This window comes from Macrosteles quadrilineatus, unplaced genomic scaffold (genome assembly GCF_028750875.1).
Source record: "Macrosteles quadrilineatus isolate MER2022 unplaced genomic scaffold, UCM_ALF_1.0 Scaffold_4__1_contigs__length_99947679, whole genome shotgun sequence".
NCBI classification, from domain to species: Eukaryota; Metazoa; Arthropoda; class Insecta; order Hemiptera; family Cicadellidae; genus Macrosteles; species Macrosteles quadrilineatus.
Genome location: NW_026542597.1, coordinates 32,955,973 through 32,971,371, shown reverse-complemented (window position 1 = coordinate 32,971,371; position 15,399 = coordinate 32,955,973). Strand labels below are relative to the sequence as shown.

Genomic DNA, 15,399 nt, shown 5'->3' with positions numbered 1-15,399 from the left:
AAAAGATGAAACTGGCTGGTACGTTTTCTCAGTGAATTGTGTAGAAGATTGGATCCCACAAAAGTGTAAATTTAACGAATAACAATTACTTATTTTTGCTTGGTAATATTTTTACTACAAATAAAACACGAATAATATTAGGGTAGTAAGCTGACCTTATACTACAAGAAATTAAAACCTATATCAATATAATTTAACAACGCTAAAAGGCACTTACAGAGGAATAAGGAATATTTTAGTAGTTATGAGAACGCAAGCTTTTGACATCACTACTACTCGTCTCTTGAGAAAAAACAAGCGTTTTACATAGCTTACTTAAAAAACTATAGTAATATCGCAGTTGGAACTTTGAGTCTACTACGGGTTGTTCTTTTTAAAACACAACCCAACAAGAGACTCTTTAACGATAAAAACGAGATTCTAATATGTTTCTATCACTGTAGTCTTTCCTCATTGTCAGCCCAGGATTGTTTTTTACATTACTTCAGGCTAGACCTAGGGGTTGCCATCAATCTCTATTAATAATAGAGATCGATGGGGGTTGCAGGACTATCACTTAGATAAAATCTATTGGTGATTTGGCGGGATTTGAACCCGGGACCTCAGGGACCGAAGTCCCGCGCTCTACCACTAGACCAGCTCGCTCCCCTCGTATAATAAAACCTGAAGTCTATCACGTGAAGATTGATAAATACTTTTTTACATTAAATGTTTGTTTTTACGAGATCAAATATGAAATATCTTTAAACACCAATCAACTTAAGAGGTTTCAGTTTATAAAAGAGAATATCGGAGGCTTGCTTTAGAGAGGATGCCTTTTAGAAGGCTAATTAAAAATAAAAATTAAAACCGCAGAAGTTTGAAATTAATTAATCGTCTCGGGAAAGGTATTTCATAATATTGCCCCCGTAAATAGATTTATAATAATATGAAATGTTAAAAACACTTAAGTGAAGGCTCAATTAGAAATGTTCGAGATGGAAAAACCTGGAGGAATGGTGAGTCCAATCGTAGTAATGAAATTGTAACAAGAAGTTAGTAGCTTGATGGTATTTGAAATACTTCATCATTAATTGATTTCAGCCTGAATATAACAGGAATAGTTTAAAATGCATTTTAAATACAGTATACATGATAACCCTACAGAAAGATGTTGTTCAATAACTAGATGGAATACACTCTTTAAGTTCAATTAAAAATGATCAACATAGCAGAATGATAGCAAAATTATAGTATAGCAGGTAAGAATTGAAATACATTTTAAATATACACCTTTATTATAAAGTAAGCAGTAACTGCCCTGAGATTTTATTCAGCAAGTAGGTTAAATCAATTTTTAAGGAATAAAGAAATTCTAATGGATTCTGTTTAATTTACGTATATAACTCATTATAATATCTATGTTAATAACTTGTATAATAACATGTTATAACTTGTTCTTAATTTAACTTTACATAGTATGCATGCTTCATAAGAGAGTGGATTTATAATGTGCAACATTTTTTTGTTAACTTGCAAACATAACTATTCCTATTAAGAAAATATATTAAGTAAGCTAACTGAATGGTATTCGTTCTTTAACATCTTTTTAGTTTGGCAGCATTTCTTTTATTGCTATTAAAAGGAGGGGAATTTATTCTATTGGACTGTAAGCTAGTTCATAAGAAAGAAATAAAAAATCTTTCTTCAACAGAAAAAGTGGTTTCAGTTATTTTTTGAATGTGCAAAAAAAATACAAATTAAAAACTACGTCCAGCTAACCATTCAGCTATAAAATTAAGAAAATCCATCAAAAAATTGCATAAATCAGTTTATGTCACAGAATTGTTTGTAAACCTTAGCTTAACCGTACACACCACTCAACAACATAAACAGTATTAAGGTTGTTGTGTGAAACATTCCTTGTTGCGTGCGTTCCTGGTGTACAAGGGGTCGATTCAGCACATAACTTCGGGTTAATGATTTGTTCAAAGATCAAGATCAAACCAATTACGGTTATTTCAAGCAACCTTTAATTTTAAAGCTTCTTTTATAGTTTCTTATACTTATTTTTTTTCTGTTAATAATTTTGGAAGTAATTAACGAAACAATAAAAGTAATACACTAACTGTCGCATTATTATGTAATATCATCTGATTAAATATGCTGAACTATAATATAAACTGATTTATAAGTAATCATATAAACCTAAGAGGAACAAGCATATGAGTAGGGAACGTTTGGTTTTTATGTACAAATTACAGCTAGGGAGATAATTGTGATAGCATTTAACTGAAATATGACATTACCTTAAATCTGGGAAAATCGCATCGTTCCGTTTGGACTCTGTAACAAAAAAATAGTTTGAATCACAAAATGTCTATTAATAGCAGATTTTCAGTTTCTAACACAATCCAAATCGAGCTAAATTGGTTTAATAGCATAACATTTACGTAGAGAAATAATCTGTTATCGTTAGTATATAAAAAATTTTGTATTAGTAAAAATATACTATATTTATAAATTATAGTTTTTAAACTAGCCTATAGGAATTGAATGGGTTGCAGAAAATCTTTCAATATTTTCCTAGATTCTCTGTTGACAACAGTCAATTAAATAAAGTACTTTTCAAGCAAATATATTAAATTAAAATCAGTGATAATAGTCTTTTGCATTTAACATGGAAAGTTCTTCTAGCTTAGAACTTCCTTTTTTTTTAAACTTGTATAAATTTTACTATTTTACAGAATTTTTTTATATTTGATTTTCTTAATTTATTTTCAATAAAACTCCTCTAGAAAGTAAATTAAATTATCTTGCTCATTATAAAGAACAGAATTTTGAGAAAATGTAATGGGAAAAGTTTAAGCTTTCCAAATTCAATTGGTAAAAGTTAAATTGTGGTTTTATTGATCCGTTTTAGCAAAGAAAATGTTCTTATGAATTCAAATGGTCTAGTAATCCTTTAAAGCTATCTTAGCAAAGTGATGTTAAGTTATTTTAAAAATTTATAATTGAATCTTAGAACTGTTTCTATTGTACAAAGAATTTATGTAATACTAGCAGAGTACCTAGCCTTCGTACGGTATATAATACTAGCAGAGTACCCGTCCTTCATACGGTATATAATACTAGCAGAGTACCCGTCCTTCGTACGGTATATGTTGAAACAGCTGACAAAATTATTTTATTCCTTTTAAATATGAATACTCATAAGGTTGACATGGTTAACTCCAGAGCCACTGGGGTGGAGCCCGAAAGGATTTTTGAGATAATAATATGTCTATATGTTAATTGGGATTGTTGGCTATCATCACACTAAATTTCTGCCCAATCCGACCAGTATTTTTCGCGTTCCCTTCTCACAAACATCCATCCATACATCCATTCATCCATACATCCAAACTTTCTCACTTAAATAATACATAGTAAAGATGAGTTAAGTTTATGCATTAAGTTTTTTATAATTTAAAATTTATAAAACATTAAATTTCAACCGAACAATTTAAAAAATTGTTCTGGTTTTATAATTTAATCTACTATCAGATCAGAGAAATGACAGATGTTATCTGCAGTAAGGAACATAAAACATCTTTGCAATATTGTGTTTAAGCAATCTGGTAATAGTACAATAAAATACTGTATAATATTTTTAATGAAAAAATAATATTCTTCAGGTTTTTAGATTTTGCTGTTCGTCAAAAATATGTTACAAAAGTATGATTTTATTGAAGGAACAGTATAATTTTAACAAAACCAAAAACATTATCGCATTTTAATATCTGCAACTACTCTTGCTAATTAGTTATTGAGCATTTGATCGGATCACAAGATTACATTACAATGACATTTTGTTCACAGGAGACTTAAAGTAATAAGATCTTTCTAGTTAATAAATCAATAAAAAGATCTTCAAAGCTGGAAGGAATCTAAACTGATATATTGGTGATATTGCAGTGATATTGCTTTGGCTCAAATATCTAGAAGCTTTTGATTGCTATTGAGAACATATCAACTTTCATGTTTAAAGTAAGTACTTCGCATTATAAGCAGCTTAGGATCTTTGCAAAACCTTGCAAAACGTTCAAATGTGTTTTAAATTTATTTAAAAGTTTAAAATTCTGATGTTCAATCAAATGTTTATGTTAAAATTACAAATTCAAATTTACTACAAAATGTGGTAATATCTGCCAAAGAACCAATAGTTATCGCTGTCAATGTCTGTTTGGCCCTTCGGATAACAAATTTAAATTCTTTTTACGAACTATTTCTTTGTATCATCAAAGTGTTTGTGTTATCTTAAATGTATTTGTAATATATTTTTCGCTGTCAATAAGTTTAAAAAGGCACATTCCAAAATATATTATTGACAAGAATATAGACTAGACGTGCAGATTACATAAGCTGTTGTAAAACGAATTTACCTGAATTCTGGTTGGTAATAAAGTATTATTATTATTTGCATATTATTTACTACTGAATTTTCGTAAAATATATTTGTTAAGACAACAATATTTTTTATGACAGACTGCGCTTTTCGGAATGTAAATACATATACAAAAATATCCTTTATCACCAAAAGTCCACGTCTATTATAATAGTAAAAGTAGAATTTTGTATTATGCACCTTCTTTAAATGATTGTTCTAAACTTGTTTTCTATAATTGTAGAGCATACTTGCTTTTTTTATAAAAACCCTGTAAATATTTCAGTGTTAACTCTTCCTACAGCATTACGATACCCAAAAACAAAAAAAATCTACAAACTAAATTAAACAAAAAACTCTTACTTAAGCTAGCCAGTCACCGCACAAAAAACCAACTTCTTAACCTCAAAGGGAATTGATGCGATATCTTCTACATATTACAAGACATCACTTCAGCCAAACTTGTCTCAAATTAGTTCACCACTCCATTAACTTGGGACCACTTGGGTAGTCAATTGTTACAACCTCTACTGTAGTCACTCGTAGCAGTTTGCTTGATTGTAAGACATTTGAGGTGTAACAAAACATTACTTTAACTAAAGTTGTGTTTGTCGAATTGGACAACTCGACCACCCAATTTAACTTTGGCATTTTTCGTTTGATAATTTTTGTGACAATTCTTCTTATATGTATCAAACCCATTTTAAGTGGATTGTTTTTACTTTTCACTAATTGTATATTCATATTATATTGACTTATCACACACATTACTTATACCTTATAGGCTAGGCCATATTAATTTTCGATTTTGGTTCATACACATCACCAGGACAAGGACAGTTTTCCTGTTATCTTCAATGACGTGTTCTTTTTGTTACATTGATAAAGATGAAAGGAGCTATGGTAACAAAAGGTCGTTGAGTTTGCACCTCCTAAAGAATATATGCCACAAACAGGAAAATATCAGAAGTCCAAAGTATGAGTTATTTTTGAGAAGGTAAAATATTACCTTTAAATATACTTACTGGTTATTTAACAGTATATATTAGATTAGTTTTTTTACAACCTTAAAACTCTTGATCGAGTAATTTTTCTTCTGTTAGAATTAAAAAAAACCCTAGGTTGAGTATGATGGAACAAGGAAACGTGTTGTAACAGAACTTTAGGAATACCTTCATATTATTAAAAAGGCTATTGCGGAAATATTCCATCATCATTAACAAAAACAAAGTTTTCAGATTTTTATTTTTTCCCTAAACGTGAGGGAAAATAGCTGCGATAATTTCTTATATAATAATTATGAATTTACCATCCTCGAAATGACTTGAAGCAAAGAAACTATTTCTTTTTTGACAGCTTCATAAAAATATTTGGCGTCCCATTTGTAGTTTTTTTTCTATTATTTTTTCTTGTAACTCTAATATTTAACGTTTTAAATTGGTTATATATAATGCAAAAGTAAGATTTAAGTATTAAAACATGTTTAAAAGAATTACGAAACAAAATATTAAATATGATTTAATTAGGATCTGTATATATTACATAATTTTAATTTATTAAAGAGCTTTAATAAGTGAAAAAATACAAATCATGAGTTTTGAAGCTAGATCATTCAAAGGTAAGCTTAGAACATGCCATTAGTGCTAACAATTAAATATCGTTGTTTGATAACGAAAATGATTTCCTATTAAGTATTTCCACAAACATTTTATAACCATGTATTAACTTTGTAAACACTACTCTTTTAGGCTTTTTAGTTCATCAATAAAAAAGGACAATGCTTCGTTATGACTTCTTTTATGATATATGAAGTGCAGAGGGAAAACAATAAAACAATAACACAATAGTATAGACAATAAAACACATATTGGCTTACACGGCAAGCATTCATCAATGTTCTACTGTCTGAACATAAAATTGTGCAATTCTTTTATGGACAATGCCTCACATTGTTTTTCCAAATTATCAAAAAGTGATAATCGAAAGAATTTATTGTACTGGATATTATCGGTGCTTCAGAACAAATCTATCCGATTTTATAGAAAACTAAGAAGAAAGAAGACTTTAAATTTAAACTAAAAAATGCAAGGAGTTTTAAGATATATTTATTTATTTAAATACTAAAATGTATGAACCATCATTATTTTGACAGATCAAATAAACAAAACTATTACAATTACATGATCAATGGAAATCCAATTTAATCAAGCAAATATTACAATTATGATTAAATGTTAAGTATCAAAAAAATCTTATAGGATAATGGGATTTAAAATATAATTAAAGTGCAATGACATTTTGGAGTCCCATAATTGTCATCTTTAACAAAAATATAATATATGATAGCAAAATAATATTCTTTTTTTACAAATATAATCTGTAAACTATTATATCCTTTTACATTGCAAAAATTATGAACACGTTCTAAATTGTACATTTGACATTAATCTTATAACTTTCAACATAAAAGCGAGAATGTTCACAGTTACCTTGTAAAGAAACAATGAGACAACTGACAAAATACCCTGACTGTTCTCTGATAAACTTTACATTTTCCTTTTAAAACACTTGGGCTGCATTGTTATGCTGTATTGTTTGAATTTATTCCAGGTTAGTGTTTGGGGTAAATTATCATAACAATAATAATTACTTTATTCTCAGGAAGAAATCATTGTTTAACAAAACGAGTTACTGTCTACAGGGGACTTTTCGGCCACCCAGTATATATCAAAATACCCCGCAGCAAACCTGCATAACAAATTTCCGTTTGCCTGAATTAATTTTAAATGAAATCTATTTAAATAACATTTTAGGTTTAACGAGTACCTAGGTTTGAAGCTACAATGATGCTAATTAAGTGGGTTTTTAGTAAAATATTAGTAGATTAGTATAAAATTAAATAAACTGCCAAGTTTGATTAAAATATTTCCAAAAACAAGCAAACTACAAAATTTAACAATATTCTCGATAAGACTAACATGGGAATTTTTAGTTATTCGTTGTTTTTATTTTCTCCATAGCCAATAACCTTGCAAAACACTTTTGTTATACTAAATTATTGGTGTTTTAAGCTCTTTAAAATAGTCTAGAGAGAAATTGGGAAATTTTGTGCTTTGAATGACTAAAATGAGAAAAAAACAATTTACCCCATAAAACCCCCCGTGAAACCCTGTTCCCAAGGTCCGTTCATGCTGGTTCGCGAAATAATTGAAGTTCATCTCACCTTACACCTTCAAACCAAATTTCATAAAAACCGTAAACAATTACTTAAGTTATCGCGTATATATAATTTGAACGAATCGTGTTTTTGATCTCTAGAGACATAAAAAACCGTGCCACCTACGGTAATAGCTACTTCCCTATAGTAAAACTTGCTAATAAGAGAGAAGTGGCGTTTTACTTTAAGATTTGTAGCACTTCCGACGTTATGATGTATCCTTTATACAGTACTACATTTTTTTTTTTTTTTTTGAAAATACAGTACCATATCATGTGCTAAATCAAGCCCTTCCATGATTTGTCAGCATTCCAATGTACCTTTTATATATAGCCCCCTTCGACACATAAGATGTCTTCTCGCCTTTAAAAAAACATCGGTTGTTACCAGAAGGATTAGGGTTTGTTATTATTAAGATATTTCTCTATATCGTGTCTATGCTATTGGACTAAAGATAATATTTTTCAACATAGCTAAATAACAGCCCTATTTTCCTTGGATCATTCTAAATTATTGGCTAATATCTGAACAGTAGTAAGAAAAGACGGAATAAATCAAACTATGAAATCAGTTTTGTGTTTTTTTTTTAATGCATTTATTGTCAGCTTAACACGAGATGGAACCGAATGTAGTGCAGTAATATTAACTTTTGTTCACAGAGCTTTTGTTTAAGGTACGTGTTGTGACTTGCAATCATTTGCTTCGTCCTTACACAACAAAATATTAAAAACATCTCAAAGACCAGCAAAAACTTTGGATTGGTCATAGGTATTAACTGACAAAGAACCCTTTGTTTTTTTACTAACTGCAATCTTAATAATACTTTGATTTCATTAAGGGTAAGTTAAGAGTTACCAATACTCCAATACTGACAGTTTTAAGAATGAAGAAAGGTTCTTTTATTTAAGTAAGGAGTTTTATGTTACATCATGTCCCTTGGAAAATAAGCAGCGTCAATTTGTTTCAAGCTTTTCCTTAATAAAGCAGCGTGACAATCATTTGCCAGAGGCTGTTGTTACGTGATATTGATTCGAAAACAAAGCCTGCCAGTGATAATTAATCTTGTAATGAAATTTCACTATAAAAGCGTCCTTGCTTATTATTCTTTAATTATACAAAACCATCTTTGTAAGGATGGGTTATTAGATAGTACCAAATATCAAGTACAATAATGGCTGATAATTATTTATTAGGATATTTTATCACAGAAAGATTGTACAAGGTTTACAAAAGGTTAATATTGGTACTAGAGGACCCATGCTGCTCCGCAGCGATAAAATGAATATATATCCGAGATATAGGCCTAACCAAGTTCATGATTTTTGATTGAGTAAAACAGTATCTTGAGCTTAACTGGTTCAAACGATCAATAGCTCAAATTAAAGCCTATAATTGACTGATTATTTTGAGTCTAAAACGTATAAAAAACCTAAACATTACTGGAGCTATTGATTGTTACTCATAGAAATACCTTATATAAAAAAAATGTTTGTTGTTCACCTTGCGTTTGCTTGAAACTCGCCCGATTTGAAAAACTAATAGCTTAAATGAAAGCCGGTATTTCTCTGGAGGTTGTTAGACCAAAATATATAGGATTATATAATTATATAACTGGTGAAATACATCTTAAATTGAAGAAAGAATCCGAAAATGAATCAAATTACGTTTTTTGGTCGAACAATACAGTAGGTAAATATGTGCCGATGCTTGATGGCAAATCGGTGCGTGCATACCTTCAATTTGAGACCTCAATCATGAAAATCGGTCGGGTAGAAGGGCCAATCGAACTTGGAAAAGAGAAACCAAATTTAACTCCCATAAGAAATACATGGGGAGCAAATTTCTTTTACGTATAAGCCTAGTGGGATTATAGATAAATATATGCCGATGCTTGATGGCAAATCTGTGCGTGCATACCTTCAATTTGAGACCTCAATCATGAAAATCGGTCGGGTAGAAGAGCCAATCGAACTCGGCAAAGATAAACTAAATTTAACTCCCATAGGAAATACATGGGGAGCAAATTTCTTTTACGTATAAGCCGAGTGGGATTATAGATAAATATATGCCGATGCTTGATGGCATATCTGTGCGTGCATACCTTCAATTTGAGACCTCAATCATAAAAATCGGTCGGTTAGAAGAGCCAATCGAACTCGGCAAAGATAAACCAAATTTAACTCCCATAAGAAATACATGGGGAGCAAATTTCTTTTACGTATAAGCCGAGTGGGATTATAGATAAATATATGCCGATGCTTGATGGCAAATCTGTGCGTGCATACCTTCAATTTGAGACCTCAATCATGAAAATCGGTCGGGTAGAAGAGCCAATCGAACTCGGCAAAGATAAACCAAATTTAACTCCCATAAGAAATACATGGGGAGCAAATTTCTTTTACGTACCAGCCGAGTGGGATTATAGATAAATATATGCCGGTGCTTGATGGCAAATCTGTGCGTGCATACCTTCAATTTGAGACCTCAATCATGAAAATCGGTCGGGTAGAAGAGCCAATCGAACTCGGCAAAGATAAACCAAATTTAACTCCCATAAGAAATACATGGGGAGCAAATTTCTTTTACGTATCAGCCGAGTGGGATTATAGATAAATATATGCCGATGCTTGATGGCAAATCTGTGCGTGCATACCTTCAATTTGAGACCTCAATCATGAAAATCGGTCCGGTAGAAGAGCCAATCGAACTCGGAAAAGAAAAACCAAATTTTTTTAATATATAAGATTGTTATAACCAGCTGATCTCTAGTTTTTGATTTTCATGTTATGTTATGAATTTGAATAATAAACACTATTTCTTGTTTAGAAATAATTATTTAATTAAAATAGTTTTATTAATACATGAATCAACAGTTAAATACTGCACAATCAATGCATGTTTACTCTTAGTTTTACCTCTGCGATAAAGCAATCTTTATCATTTTTAGCGAATTTCCCTATAGGGAAGTAGCTATTACCGTAGGTGGCACGGTAAGACCTAGACCCGGGACCGATTTACTTTTTCATTTTGATGTCCCCAGAGGCCAAAAACACCATTCGTTCAAATTTTTATATATGTATATATATATATATAGACATATATATATATATATATATACGTCCGTGAACGCGATAACTTGAGTAATTTTTGTCCGATTTTGATGAAATTTGGTTTAAAGGTGTAAAGCCGGATAAACTTGAATGAGTTCGCGAACCAGCACAATCGGACCATGGGAACGGGGCTTTACGGGGGGTTTTATGGGGTAAAAATTGGTTTTTCTCACTTTTGACCCTCAAAACACAAAATTTCCCGATTTCTCTTTAGACCTTTTTAAAGAGCTTAAAAAAACAAATAATTTAGTATATAAAAGTATTTTTGTTCAATTATTAGTAACGGAGAAAATTAAAAAAATTGTAAATTTAAAATTCCCATGTTATTCTTATGGAGAATATTGTCAAATGTTGTAGTTCGCTTGTTTATGGATATATTTTGATCAAACTTGGCAAATTTATTTATTTTGTACTAAGCTATCAATATTTTACTCAAAAACACACTTTATTAGTTTCCTTGTAGCAGCAAACCTAGGTACTCGTTAAACCTAATGTTATTAAAATATATTTAACTGAAAATCAATTCAGACAAATGGAAATTCGCTTAGTCGGCAGGTTTGCTGCGGCGGGGGTATCTAGTTCCTTTTGTGTTATCTATTTTTATTTTTATTCGAGCTGGTGATAGGTTAGTAGATATGTGTGACCCTAGAGTCACAAATGGGTAGGTTAGTTGCGACAATATGTTGACAACAATTTATCAAACAATAGTATTGAGCATTATTGTAAAATTATTAACACCTTCCAAATAGACACTATTATAGCTATATAATGCAGACCTCTGTGAGGTGAATAGAAGTGCTACATAGCTAGGCAGGATCACATATTTTCCAATTTCAAGATAAATGACATTCTTCAACTAACACAGTTAATTCCGCTCTCCGTATTCGGGGGATTTCAAGTCATTGAATATGGAAGGGTATTAAAAGACTAAGAGCTTTATGTTCCACCTATCACTTTAGAATAAGCCTTTATACGCAGATGGCAGTAATGAATATTAAGTATCTTTGTGTTTCAAATTATTTTGTTCATTGGGTATATAAGAGTGGTCAACATTTAACTTGTAAAATATCCGGTGTTGGTATCTTGAATATCACTACATAAATTATTAGGCTACGTGTATAGCAATCAAAAGTTAATTGGCCTCACCCAAAGAGATAATTTATTATCTCTCTAAAGAGATATCTCTCTTTATATAAAAATATCTCTTTAGAGAGATACTAAATGATACACAAAAAAAGGTTCGAAACTGGTCCTAGCTGTCCTTGATCATTAGGATTTTAATAAATGATCCTAGGTAGAAAACAGCTGATCTTAGTGAATAGCAAAGAAACACAGATAATTAATTCCATACTATACTGCTACACTAAAGTACACAACGTCTTTCGGTTTCTTAATGAAGTGATGTCAAACCTAATAAAAAAAAAGTTTGTAGCCAAAATATTTTGTGAATTTATTATTTTGCTCATGTTATATGAAAATATGTATCTTTGGTTGAATCACATTATATACCTATGTAATATATTTCTATCCCAATACAGGCTAGTGCGTTGAATTTAAAAACTAACTACAAATGTAAGTTCATCCATCAACCACTTTTGTAAAATTATGCTTTCAAACATTCATTTCATAAATAGATCAATTCCGAAAAGTGTAACAGCAATAAGAAGTGTAACAAAAGCATTTGAGGACTAAGATAAATTATATAAACAATTGTTTAAACACGTGATATTTTAAGTGCAAACAATAAAATCTCTTTCACCTTTTGTACAAGCCAGCGGAAACTTAAGTCAAGTGCCAGCTTTGTGTGGTGTCACATGCGTTGTTCAAAAGTCCTCGACGCATAAGTGCTCCGTTGGGAGTCCCTGTATACCACCAAAATATCTGTGTAGGTGTTTTTCATACCAGAAGAGAGGTCAAACTTTGATAATGTCCTTGAATAATATTTAATGAATTTATCGTTTTACAACGGCCGTTAAAAGTGGCGTAATTAATTTTAAAAACTCTTTTAGAAAGTTTTACTAGAATATTCAGATACATGTAGGCCTAAGTGTTTTGATTGTTAAATATCAAATAACAAAAAAAATCTTTGTGAATGATGTGTTTGTTTATGGTCCATTTTACAACAATTTAACATGTAACAGTAAACACGGTTTTATTACCAGGTAGATTGAGCTTGTAAAATTATACAATTCTTTACTTTTTATTTGTAATACCGTAAACCCTGTTAATGTGAAGCAAAACACTTTTATTTGTATTTCATCTCAAATAAAGTTGGTAAGTTTGGGTCTTTATGATTGGGTGTTTCCCTGATAATTCTATTGTAACACAAAGGTTTTTTGAGCCTCTCTAATGTATTTATATTACCTTTTTTTTAGTTGTAGAACATTTTAAGTAATATAATAAAAACGTTACTATATTAGTTAGAAAACTAAAGATACTCCATTACAAACAAAAATACAACTCTTAATTCACAAACTTTTGAAATAGTTTTGACTAAATTGTTTATTTTCTATTCATTAACGTTGACTCACTACTGTTTAAACCTAAGTGCTAATAGAAACCTGATGAGGCTCTTAACGGTAGGTCCATATGACACTCACTTGGCCATCTTTATTATGTCATAAAATGTAAGCCTGCTGTCTAGCCTAGCAGCGTTAAGTGTATTCATCAGTCTTGATATTACTTTGTTAAGTAATCTAGTAGTTGAAAGTAGTCATTTATCAACACAATTACGGTGAAAATACCGTTTGTGGCTGGTTTCTTGGAGGCACTTTGCGCTTTGAGAAACTTATAAGGTATACATTTTACATCACCATTTTTTGTTTACATTGATTTTTAAAGTTTTCATCGTAATCCACTTTTTAACAGCTTTAACTTTCAAAGTATATCTTCAAATCGCTTGCCTGGTCCAGCCAGCTAACAGGGATGATTGAATTGAAAAACCCCTTATGCAAAGTAACTGTGTTACTATGACTTAAAGATAAACCTGCCTTAAAAAATATATAATTGCCATGTTAACAGTTTGGGTAGATGGGAAAAACTAGTTTTTGCTTTTGCTTACTAGCTGTTTCAGTAAACACGTAATTCAACTAAATATTGCATCTTTTAAAAAATGCATGGTTCGGAAAAGATTGTATTTGAGTTTCTACTTTTACTAATTTTGAGTATGATGATAGTACATAGAGTTAATAATTATACAAAAGCAACTGTGGGGAATTTATATATTTGACGTTTATATATATATATATATAGTGTATATATTTGACAGCAACTTATAAAATATATAAACAATACACTAAGGTAATCCGAGAAAAATAATTTAAGCATTTATTATTTTTTATAATTTATTTAAGTTGTCTTGTAAGAACATGACCGAGGTAACATTCCACAATTACTTAAACGAAACATCCGCTTTCAAAAACCAACATTTTAATTAATGACATGGCCTCATCTTTTAAGCCCCATTCCGAAATTGGAATAGCATCTTACTTGATAATACATTAATAAACACAATGAAAACATTTTAGCATTATTATTTTGTTTTTAAAATACATGTTTTACGTAACATGTAAAACACGTATGCTCGTGTTTCTTAACTCTGAAATATAACAAAATTCCATTACTTACATAATTTTCCGATAGTTTTAATTGAAAATGGGTTTGAAATGTGTTTGCTTCAGCATATATTAGTACAAAAATATCATTTGTATCAATATTTTATGTATTTTAAGTTTTTTTCCCAATTTTTATTACCATAATTCTAATGTTTTTGTTATACTATAGCTCATCATACATCATACACATACGTAAGTTACTTTTGCAAGGAAATGTTTCTTTTTATTTATTATGTTCGATTATTGTTGGTAAACTACATAATAGATCTTCATCTTAACCAACAATCTCACTGTCAGAAACAGAGAAATTGAAGGGAGATTACTTTTGACAGAGATCTGACAACTTCTATTAACCAAGATTATTGAGCTTTTTCAGTAACGAGATCTAGATTTCACTGACCTCACCTTAGAAACATAATTTGATAACATCACACACGTCACTAATTAGTGTATATTACTATATCGATCTATTAAGAATAGTGTTATTAAGAATATAAATAATTGTGTATTAAAGTTGGGGAGCGAGCTGTATAGTTGTTGAGCACGAGACTTAACAATGCCACCATACCCTATGGGCTTAGCCTGTAGTTATGTGAAAAACAATTCCGGGCCAAAACCTAGAAAACAATGTATTGAATACGCACTACTCTAACTAGAGTACAATGTAAGTATTTTGCATATTATCAATGTATTTTCTTCAAGAATATTTGATATATTGCACAAAGTCATTAAATAGCTTCTGTAATTAGCATTGAAATAATATATTACAGCATTATTTAAATATTCAAGTATCAAATTAAAAATTACAATACTAAACAAAGAATGTTAAACACTTATGAAAAATAATTACAATCATTTGTCTAATTAAAGATCACACCATCAAGCCAATTCTACTGAGTGACTTTAAACTAGCCTACGGTTTAATAATGCAGAACTATTTTTATTTCTCAACTATACTCAAAGTTGGTTTTTTAACACATACATCTTGTAGTTAACACTTATGGTGGAAATGAAATGTTTATGTTGTCCAAAACCATTATTAAATTACATCTG

The 15,399-nt window shown here is 30.3% G+C and overlaps 1 protein-coding gene across 4 annotated transcripts in view; it reads right to left on the bottom strand.

Moving 5' to 3' along the window:
* The window catches only part of LOC128991846 (uncharacterized), a 208,890-nt gene that overhangs the window by 93,594 nt on the left and 99,897 nt on the right, over positions 1-15,399 (bottom strand). For 3 of the 4 annotated variants that reach the window (XM_054415058.1, XM_054415062.1, XM_054415061.1), the window contains exon 3: positions 2,289-2,325. The exons of the other annotated variant lie outside the window; for it this stretch is intronic. The gene's annotated coding sequence lies outside the window, so the exon portion shown is untranslated. The remainder of the gene's footprint in view (positions 1-2,288; positions 2,326-15,399) is intronic. 4 annotated transcript variants of the gene reach the window in all.